The sequence below is a fragment of the Corvus cornix genome, chromosome 22, assembly GCF_000738735.6.
Source record: "Corvus cornix cornix isolate S_Up_H32 chromosome 22, ASM73873v5, whole genome shotgun sequence".
In the NCBI taxonomy this organism is placed as follows: Eukaryota; Metazoa; Chordata; class Aves; order Passeriformes; family Corvidae; genus Corvus; species Corvus cornix.
The window spans coordinates 1,344,851-1,353,190 of NC_046351.1; the positions used below are offsets into that span (position 1 = coordinate 1,344,851).

The 8,340-nt window shown below is 57.6% G+C and overlaps 2 long non-coding RNA genes across 2 annotated transcripts; both read left to right on the forward strand.

The window, feature by feature from the left end:
- Positions 1-78: 78 nt before the first annotated feature.
- LOC109145838 lies at positions 79-1,494 on the forward strand. Its single transcript, XR_002047501.1, has 2 exons — positions 79-242; positions 1,247-1,494. It is a non-coding gene; the product is annotated as an uncharacterized LOC109145838 (long non-coding RNA).
- A 2,641-nt stretch (positions 1,495-4,135) lies between these two features.
- Positions 4,136-7,206, forward strand: LOC120411182. Its single transcript, XR_005603573.1, has 2 exons — positions 4,136-6,586; positions 6,684-7,206. It is a non-coding gene; the product is annotated as an uncharacterized LOC120411182 (long non-coding RNA).
- Positions 7,207-8,340: the final 1,134 nt, after the last annotated feature.

Here is an 8,340-nt window from a genome sequence, read left to right on the forward strand (position 1 = left end):
AAAGAGGAGAAAAAGGAGAAAAGAGAGGGGAAAAGGAGGAGGAAGAGACGATGGAGGAGGAGGAGAAGAAGAAAGAGAAGAAGAGGGAGAAAGAAGTAGAAAGGGAAGGAGGAGGAGGAGGAGGACAAGGAGAAGGAGAGGAAGGAGAAAGTGGATTTATGTGAGCACAGAGAGGGTTTAGCTCAGGGGGAAAAGGCACAGAAGACGATGATTCATTTTCAGCAGAGTTCGGTGTTTCTATGGTAAGTCACAGCCGGGGAGGCCCAGCCAAGGAGGGACCCGCACCAGCTGGGCCAGCGGCCGGAGCCGCAGCTTTCCAGGAATCCTCTGGGCTTGGGCAGGGCCAGGAGCTCAGGAGCTCCGCCACCATGGGAGGGCAGAGCCCTGCGGTGTCCCCTGGCTGTCCCTGAGGATGTGCTTGGCTCCTCCTGGGCTGGAATTCGCCCTCCCCGGCTGCCCCATCCCATCCCATCCCATCCCGGTCGTGTCCACACTCGCCCTGGGTGCCGCGTCCTCCCCCGCAGCTGGCTCCGACGCCGCCGTGCTGCTTCACCTCCCGAGTCACCTGGAAGCCTTCCCAGGGCAAGGGAGCCCCGGAGAGAAACTGGAAAGGATCGTGGTGGAGGTTTGGGTTCTTGAGCGTGGGGCGAAGGCCAGGCTCTGAAATGCCCCCCAGAATCCTCTTGGATCTCCCTGTGGTGGGAGCCGACCCGTTGTGAAAATCCCCCTGCAAACATTCCCAGCTTTTAAGAGAGCCTAGAAATCCGTCCAGCAAAACCCAACCAGAAAAATTCCCAATAATCCACTTTTTGTACTTTCGCTGCAAAGAGGGGGTGGAACACCCGGGATTTGCTTTCCTGGAGGGAGCTCGGGCAGGGAAATGTTCCCCGGCCTCGCTCACGTCCGGCGCCTCCAGGAGCGGCCCAGGTGAGTCCCTCCCTCATCCCTTCCACCCCTTCCTTAATCCCCCTGGACACAGCCCTAAGTGGATTTGCATGGATACATGGAATAAAATCCCTTATATTTAAGGATAAAGAAAAAAGCAGAAATGACAAAGCCAGGATTTCCCCCCCCCTCCCTTTTTTCCCCCCTTTTTTTCCCTACTGCCAGATTATTTACAAATCCATTGAAATTGGATAGAACTCGGTCCATGCTCGTTTGCTGTTCGGGAGGGAATTACAAGATAATCAGATCAGTGATAAAAGCGAGAAGTAGGTGTGTATTTAATGACTTTTTCCCCCCACAGAGCCATGAGGGAAGATTGGAGGAGCAAGGAAAGGCTGGAAAAGGAAACGGAGCCCTGAGAAGCAGCTCTGGTTCCAACCCCAGCCATTCGAGCAGCAGAAAAAAAACCCCAAACCTTCAAAAGGTCATGAGAAAATCCAATCCCATCCCAACTCAAAGGCAGATTGATATTTCCTCTTCCACTTCTGGGATTCATCCCTGCCTTTCCTATTAAAATTAATGCTGGGAGCGCGTCCCGGCTCCTGGGCAGCTCCTCAGCCTCTTCCTTTGATCGGTGCTGAAGCAGAGACAAGCCCCAAACACGTCCCCAGAGCTCAGAGCAGCGTCGGCTCTGCGCTTTGACAGAGCAGCTTCCTCCGGAATGGGAACAGGGATGAGCTGGGTGCTCCCCGGGATCGCTCTGGAGACCCCCGGCACCCCTGGGAGTGTTCCCCATCTAATCCAGCTCCAACCCAACCAGGAATTCCTCCCGTCAGAAAGAGGAGATGGAAAATTTGGGGCAAAAGGCAAACGCAGAGCCCGGATGTTTTATCCGTGAGAGGAAATGCTCCAAATGCTGCTCCAAAATCGTGCTCCAAATGCTGCCCCTGGTGTGGGGAGGGAGCTGAGGGGTGGAGCAAAGGGGGAAGGTGAGGAGGGGTCCCAGAGTGCAGGAGGGAGCTGGAGTCACACCTGGGGTGAGAAACGGGAATATCAGTGGATGGAATATCCCAAAATCTGTGTGTCCCCATCCAGGCGTCACATCTGGGGTCAGAAACGGGAATATCAGTGGATGGAATATCCCAAAATCTCTGTGTCCCCATCCAGGCATCACATCTGGGGTCAGAAACGAGAATATCAGTGGATGAAATATCCCAGCCCTGGTGCTGTTCCAATCCAGGGGCTCTGGAGCAGAAGTTTTCTCTCCTTTTCCTGCTCAGCCTCCTCCTCCTCCTCCTCCTCATCCTCCTCCTCCCATTACTCACCACTTACGCAATGTTTACCTCCCAACCAGTTGGGCAGCAGAAAACTGCTCTGTTCTGCTGGAAAAGCCGAGCCTGGCTGACTCTGCCCACCGGGGATTCCCCCCCTGGAAGCCACAGGCCGCCTTCCTTCTCCTTTCCAGGGAAAAGGGCCTGGATCCCCCCTGGGCTGTTCAGTTCTCTCCCCAGCTCCGTTTCCTCCTGCTCCATCGGCCTCCAGATCCAAACCCTGCTCAATAATTCAGCAGAGCTGCTGAGCTCCAGCAGTAAATAATTCATCCTGGAGTTGGAGGAGGGAATTGTGCTTCCATCACCCTCCGGAGCGGGGCCGGGGCTCCGCCAGCGCCTCCCAGGGCAAAGCTTCTCTCTGATCCAGGGTGCTCCCGGTGGGAAACGCGGCCGTGCCGAGGGCTTGGGAGGGAGGAGAATCCCACCAAGGGTCCCTCACTCCTCCCTGTCTGTGGTTTCCTGAAGGCCTCACCCCAGAATTCCCAGGAATGGGGGGAAAAGGGGAAAGCGTGGGGGTGTGGGGGGTGGAATGTGCCCCAGGAGGGACAGCACCCCTCCAGGACAGCCGACATTCCTGATTCTCCCCCTTTCCCTTGGGATATTTGGGATCTTGCCGTGGGTTGGGCGGCCTGGGTGGGGCTGGGGGAGGATTCTCGGGGGAAAGGGGCCAGGGTGGCCGTGGGGGGGTCAGGGCTATGTGGAACCCCCGGTGTTGGTGTTTTCCAACCCCTTTCTCGGCCCTGTCTCCCGCAGGGAATGGTGCTCCAAGCCCTTCTGCCTCTCCTGGAATATCCTGCCAAGAGATTTTGGGCAGCAGCATCCCCCAGTCCTTCCGCCCCAACCCACACCAATCCCTGGAGAGGAGCACATCCCGCTGGCATCCCACGTGCGGAGCAGGAAGGGAGATTTTCCCTGGGTTGTTTTTTTTTTGGGAATGTTCCCCAGGGAATGGCTCACACCCTCCCAGGACCCCCTGAGCCCCGGCGGGGTGACGCCGGTGTCGGCCCAGCTGCCACCGTCCCCACCCGGCTGCAAATCCCGGCCTTTATTGTGATAATTCCCAACGCTGAAAATCAAATTATCCCGGCCCAGATAAGGCCGAGCCCCACACTGGGGAGGAAGGATTTGGGAAAGGAGCCCTTTATCACCGGGATGCAGAGGAGGAGGGACAGGGAATGCAGGGATTTGGGGGGGTTTGTGCAGCCTGTGGAGAGCGGGATTGCAGCCTGGGAAAACAAAGAGGGCCTGGGCAGCGTGAGGGGATAATGAGATTTATTCTCCTTTTTCACCCCCATTTCCTCCACTCTCAGCCCAGTGTGAGCCTCCAGCTGCATTTCTCACCCTCCCTGAGCCAGGAGCTCCCGGCACATTTTTGGGAATCAGTTTAACTCCGACTGCATCCAGAGTCCCGCAGGCAGCAGGAAAAGGGTTGGGATTGGGATTGGGGTTGGGATTGGGATTGGGATTCTGCCCCTCTGCCCCCTCAGGTGAGGCTCCACCTGCAGAGCTGCCCCAGGGAGAGGGGCACAGGGAGGACCTGGAGCTGCTGGAGAGAGCCCGGAGGAGGCTCCGGGATGGGATCCAAGGGATGGAGCAGCTCTGCCAGGAGGAGAGGCTGGGAGAACTGGGACTGTTCACCTGGAGAAGGGAAGGCTCCAGGGAGAGCTCAGAGCCCCTTGCAGGGCCTAAAGGGGCTCCAGGAGAGCTGGAGAGGGACTGGGGACAAGGCATGGAGGACACAGGGAACGGCTTCCCACTGGGAAAGGGGAGATTTGGGTGGGATATTGGGAAGGAATTCCTGTCTGGGAGGGTGGGGAGGGTCTGGGCTGGAATTCCCAGAGGAGCTGTGGCTGCCCCTGGATCCCTGGCAGTGCCCAAGGCCAGGTTGGAGCAGCCTGGCACAGTGGGAGACATCCCTGGGTTGGAACTGGATGAGTTTTAAGCCCTTCCCACCCCATTCCCAGCTCTCTCCGTGCGGGATGAAATCCCAGTGCCGCTGAGCCCAGCAGCCCCAGCCCCTGGAGCACCCGCTGAGCTGGAGAAGAGCTCTGGAAATGAGCTTTCATCCCAGCTCAACCACAGGATGTGGAAATTGGGTTAAAAGGCCCCACGGGGATGATTCGGGGGCTGGAGCAGAGCTCGGAGCGGGAGCATCCCGAGTTTCCTGTGGGAGAAGCGGGAGCTGGAGCCGGCAGAGTCTTTTTGGGGGGGGTCTGGGAGACTCCGGGGTTTGTTTACTTCCCTCGCCCGGCTGTGAAAAACCCATTTGGCTGCACTGTTGCAAATCCGAAGCCCTTAAAGCGACTTAAATCACTCCTAAACAGGAGCAGTAATTCCGGGATTTATTGAGCCGGGGGCTGCATAAACACGGATTTGAGCCGGTCCCACTAAATCAGAGCAAAACCCCGAGCAGATTTAATTCCCTGCTCATTCTCCAGAGCCCTTTAAGCTGGTTTCTGGTTGATTTAAGCCCAGCCTGGGCCGGGGGAGGCAGGAGAGCTGACACTCCCATCCCTGGGAATGGGGCATCTCCCAAAGTTCCTGTCCCAGCCCAATCCCAACACACCCGGACCTGCGCCTTTATTAAACAAACCAGGCCCAAAATCTTCCAAGGAAATGCCGTTTTTCCCCCCAAAATCCCATTCCAGCAGTCCCAGCTGCCGGGGCAGGAGGCTCAGAGCTGCTTTTTGGGGGATGCCAGGGGTGGGCAGGGTGGGGAGAGGGCAAGGAGGGAATTCCCGGCACCCGGAGAGCGCCCAGGGCAGTGGGATGATCCCATAAAACGGCTCCTGGGGTTTGGATTCAGGGGGAGAAGCGGCTCAGGGGATGTGTCCGGGAGCTGTGCTCCGCTCGGGATGCCACAAAAACAGGGATCTGGGAACTTTTTAAAACCTGGATAAGTGGATTTTTTACTCTGGGTAAGTGGGGGTTTTATTTACCCGGGAAAAATGGGGGAGTTTTACTGGGGAAAAGTGGGGGTTTCACTCTGGAAAAGCGGTTTTTACTCTCGAAAAGTCTGGGTTGTTTTTTTCTATTAACCTGGAAAAGGGGCTTTTCACTCTGGATAAGTGTTTTTATTTTTACTCTGGACAAGTGGGGTTTTTTAATCTGAGGAAGCGGTTTTTTACTCCGGAAAAGTGGCAGCTTTTCCCTCTGGACGAGCAGCTCTTTACCCTGGAAAAGCGGATTTTCCCCCTCTGGCTGAGCGGTTTTTTACTCTGGATAAGCGTTTTTCCCCTTGTACACCTGGGAGCAGCGGGAGCCGCGGGTCCGCCCGCGCTGCCTTTCCTTGTGCAGGCTCTTCCCGGCTGGAAGGAGCTGGGACGCAGCTCCCGGGATCCCGGGATGCAGGACCCGCCTCGCCCGCCAGAGGCTGCTGGTGCCGTTTGGAACGGCCCGGAATTCCAGCCCCATCCTCTCCCGGATTCTCATTCCAAGGGATTCGCGGCGGTGCAACAGAGCCGGGACCGCGAGGAAAAAGTTGTTTCCCCCTCCAGGAGTGTGAGCGGCGGGTGTTCCCCAACGGAATGCTGCGGACAATCCCCGATCCCCTCCCGGGATCCCCCGATCCCTTTCCAGGATCTCCTCAATCCCTTTCCAGTATCCCCTGATGCTCTCCCAGGATCCCCTGATCCCATTCCAGGATCGCCCGATCCCCTCACAGGATCCCCTGATCCCTTTCCAGGATTCCCCGATCCCTTTCCAGGATCCCCTGATGCCCCCCCAGGATCCCCTGATCCCCTCCCAGGATCCCCCAATCCCATTCCAGGATCCCCCGATCCCTTTCCAGGATCCCCCTGATCCCTTTCCAGCATCTCCTTGATCCCTTTCCAGGATCTCCCCGATCCCTTTCCAGGATCCCCCAATCCCATTCCAGGATCCCCCAATCCCATTCCAGGATCCCCCAATCCCCTCACAGGATCTCCTCGATCCCTTTCCAGGATCTCCCCGATCCCTTTCCAGGATCCCCCAATCCCATTCCAGGATCTCCCAATCCCCTCCCGGGATCTCCTCGATCCCTTTCCAGGATCTCCCCAATCCCTTTCCAGGATCCCCTGATGCTCCCCCAGGATCCCCTGATCCCATTCCAGGATCCCCCAATCCCCTCACAGGATCTCCTCGATCCCTTTCCAGGATCTCCCCAATCCCATTCCAGGATCCGCTGATCCCATTCCAGGACAGATTCGGAGCAGTGACCTCAGCAATGTCCCGTGGCTGCCGTTGTCCCTTTCCAGCCTCGGGGACCCCAGACCCAGCAGGGGCCACCTCTGCTCCTTCCACGGGGATTTGTGGGATCACTCTTCTGGGGGCGAGAGCCCCAGATTCCAAACGCCGCTGGATTTGGGCTGATTTTCGCCATTTTCTGCCAGGTAGGGCCGGGCTGTAATTGCCGGGCCGTGGTTGATGCATTGCCATAGTTACCGTCGGCTCCGCTCCCTCAATGACGGGGGCTCCGTTCCTTCTCAGGTGGGAATTCAGCCCTGGAAACGCCGGATTTGTCCTGCCAGGGATTCGTCCTGCCAGGGATTCATCCTGCCGGGGATTCATCCTGCCGGGGATTCGTCCTGCCAGGGATTCATCCTGCCAGGGATTCATCCTACCAGGGATTCATCCTGCCGGGAGCCAGGGTGCTTTGGCAGAGCAGTGCTTGGTGTTAATGAGTTTTCCCCCCAAGTTTTCCGCCCTCCCTTCTCCATTTCTGCACGCTTGGATCCCGCTTTTCCTGTTATCTCCAGAGGTTCCTGGGCAGAACCCACAAGCAGTGGGGTTATGGATTCCTCCTGCCCGGCAAGGAGTTCTTTTGGGGTTTTTTATGAGGTTTTTATTCCTTCAGTAATAAATCAAACTCCTGGTTTCGCTCCTGCTCACTCCCTGCCCTTGAATTCCCCCCTTTTCACCTGAGCTGAATTTTCATGGAGGTGTTTAATGCCCCTCTAATCCCTGGATTCCCAGGGGGGCACGAAAGCAGCTTTACAAACCCATAAATCCAGAAGGAGAAAGTGCGTTTTTATTATTCCTGTCGCCGTGAAAGTCCGAAAAAACCTGGCCTGATGTGAAGCATTCAAGAACAAATTTGCCCAGTGGTGCCACTTCCCGTGGAAAAGCTCTTGGAAAGGGATTTCCCGGGATGGGAGGAGCATCCCGAGGCTGGGGATGTCATGCAGGGGTGTCAGTGGGGGTCACCCAGCCGGGCTGAGGGGTCACCCAACCGGGTTTGGGGTCTCTCATATGTATTTGGGGTCACCCAGCCGGGTTTGGGGTCACTGTGGCCTCTGTGCCGGGCAGAACAGAGCCCCTGTTCTCCACCCCTCTTCCTCTGCCCTCCCGTCTGCCCTTCCTCGGATTCCGCCCCGTCGGGAAGAGCCTTTCCCGGGATCTCTGGGGGGTGCTGGCGCTCGGCCCAGGGGCAGCCGGGGTTTTTGGGAAGCCGGGAATTGCGGGAATTGCGGGATTGGGCCGGGAGCAGCGCTAGATGGCAGGAGTCAGTCGCGCGCAGGGAGGGATGAGCTCCTCTGCCCCTGGAATCGTGCTCCGGGCTGGAATTCTGCCAGCTCACCCCGAGGATGCGCTGAAGCGGCCAAAATCCCTCCTCCAGCCGGATTCCAGGACTCCGCATCCCGCCTTTGCCTCAATCCGTGCTCGAGGATGGGGGGATTTGGGAGGCTTTGCAAGCCGGGGTTGTATCCACGCGGAGAATCCGGACTGGGATCCGGGACGTGCTCGGGCTGCTGCTTGGGGTGGGGGTGCTGTGGGTTTGGGATCATCCGGGGCATGTTTTAGTCGAGATCAGTAGCTGGGAATGCCTGGAGAGCCTCAGCTGGGCATTCCCGAGGGTTGGAATAACAGGAATTTTCACAAGCAGCCCCAACCTCCACTGAGCTGTCCTTCTGCAGCTCAATAAATTTAGGGATTCAATCCTCCCCTCTCCAAGTTGGAGAAAAACCAGGATCCAGAGTGCTGGATCCAGGGCCGAGTGCATCTGAGGCATCCCCAGCCCGTTCCCTTTCCTCCCCAGCCCACGGCTCAGCCAAGCATCCATTTGAGAGAGGCCCAGGGAAGCGTTTCCATTGCTCTGAGTCTCGTTAGAAGTTCTTCCTGGCTGAGGCTCGGCTTTTAGGGCTGC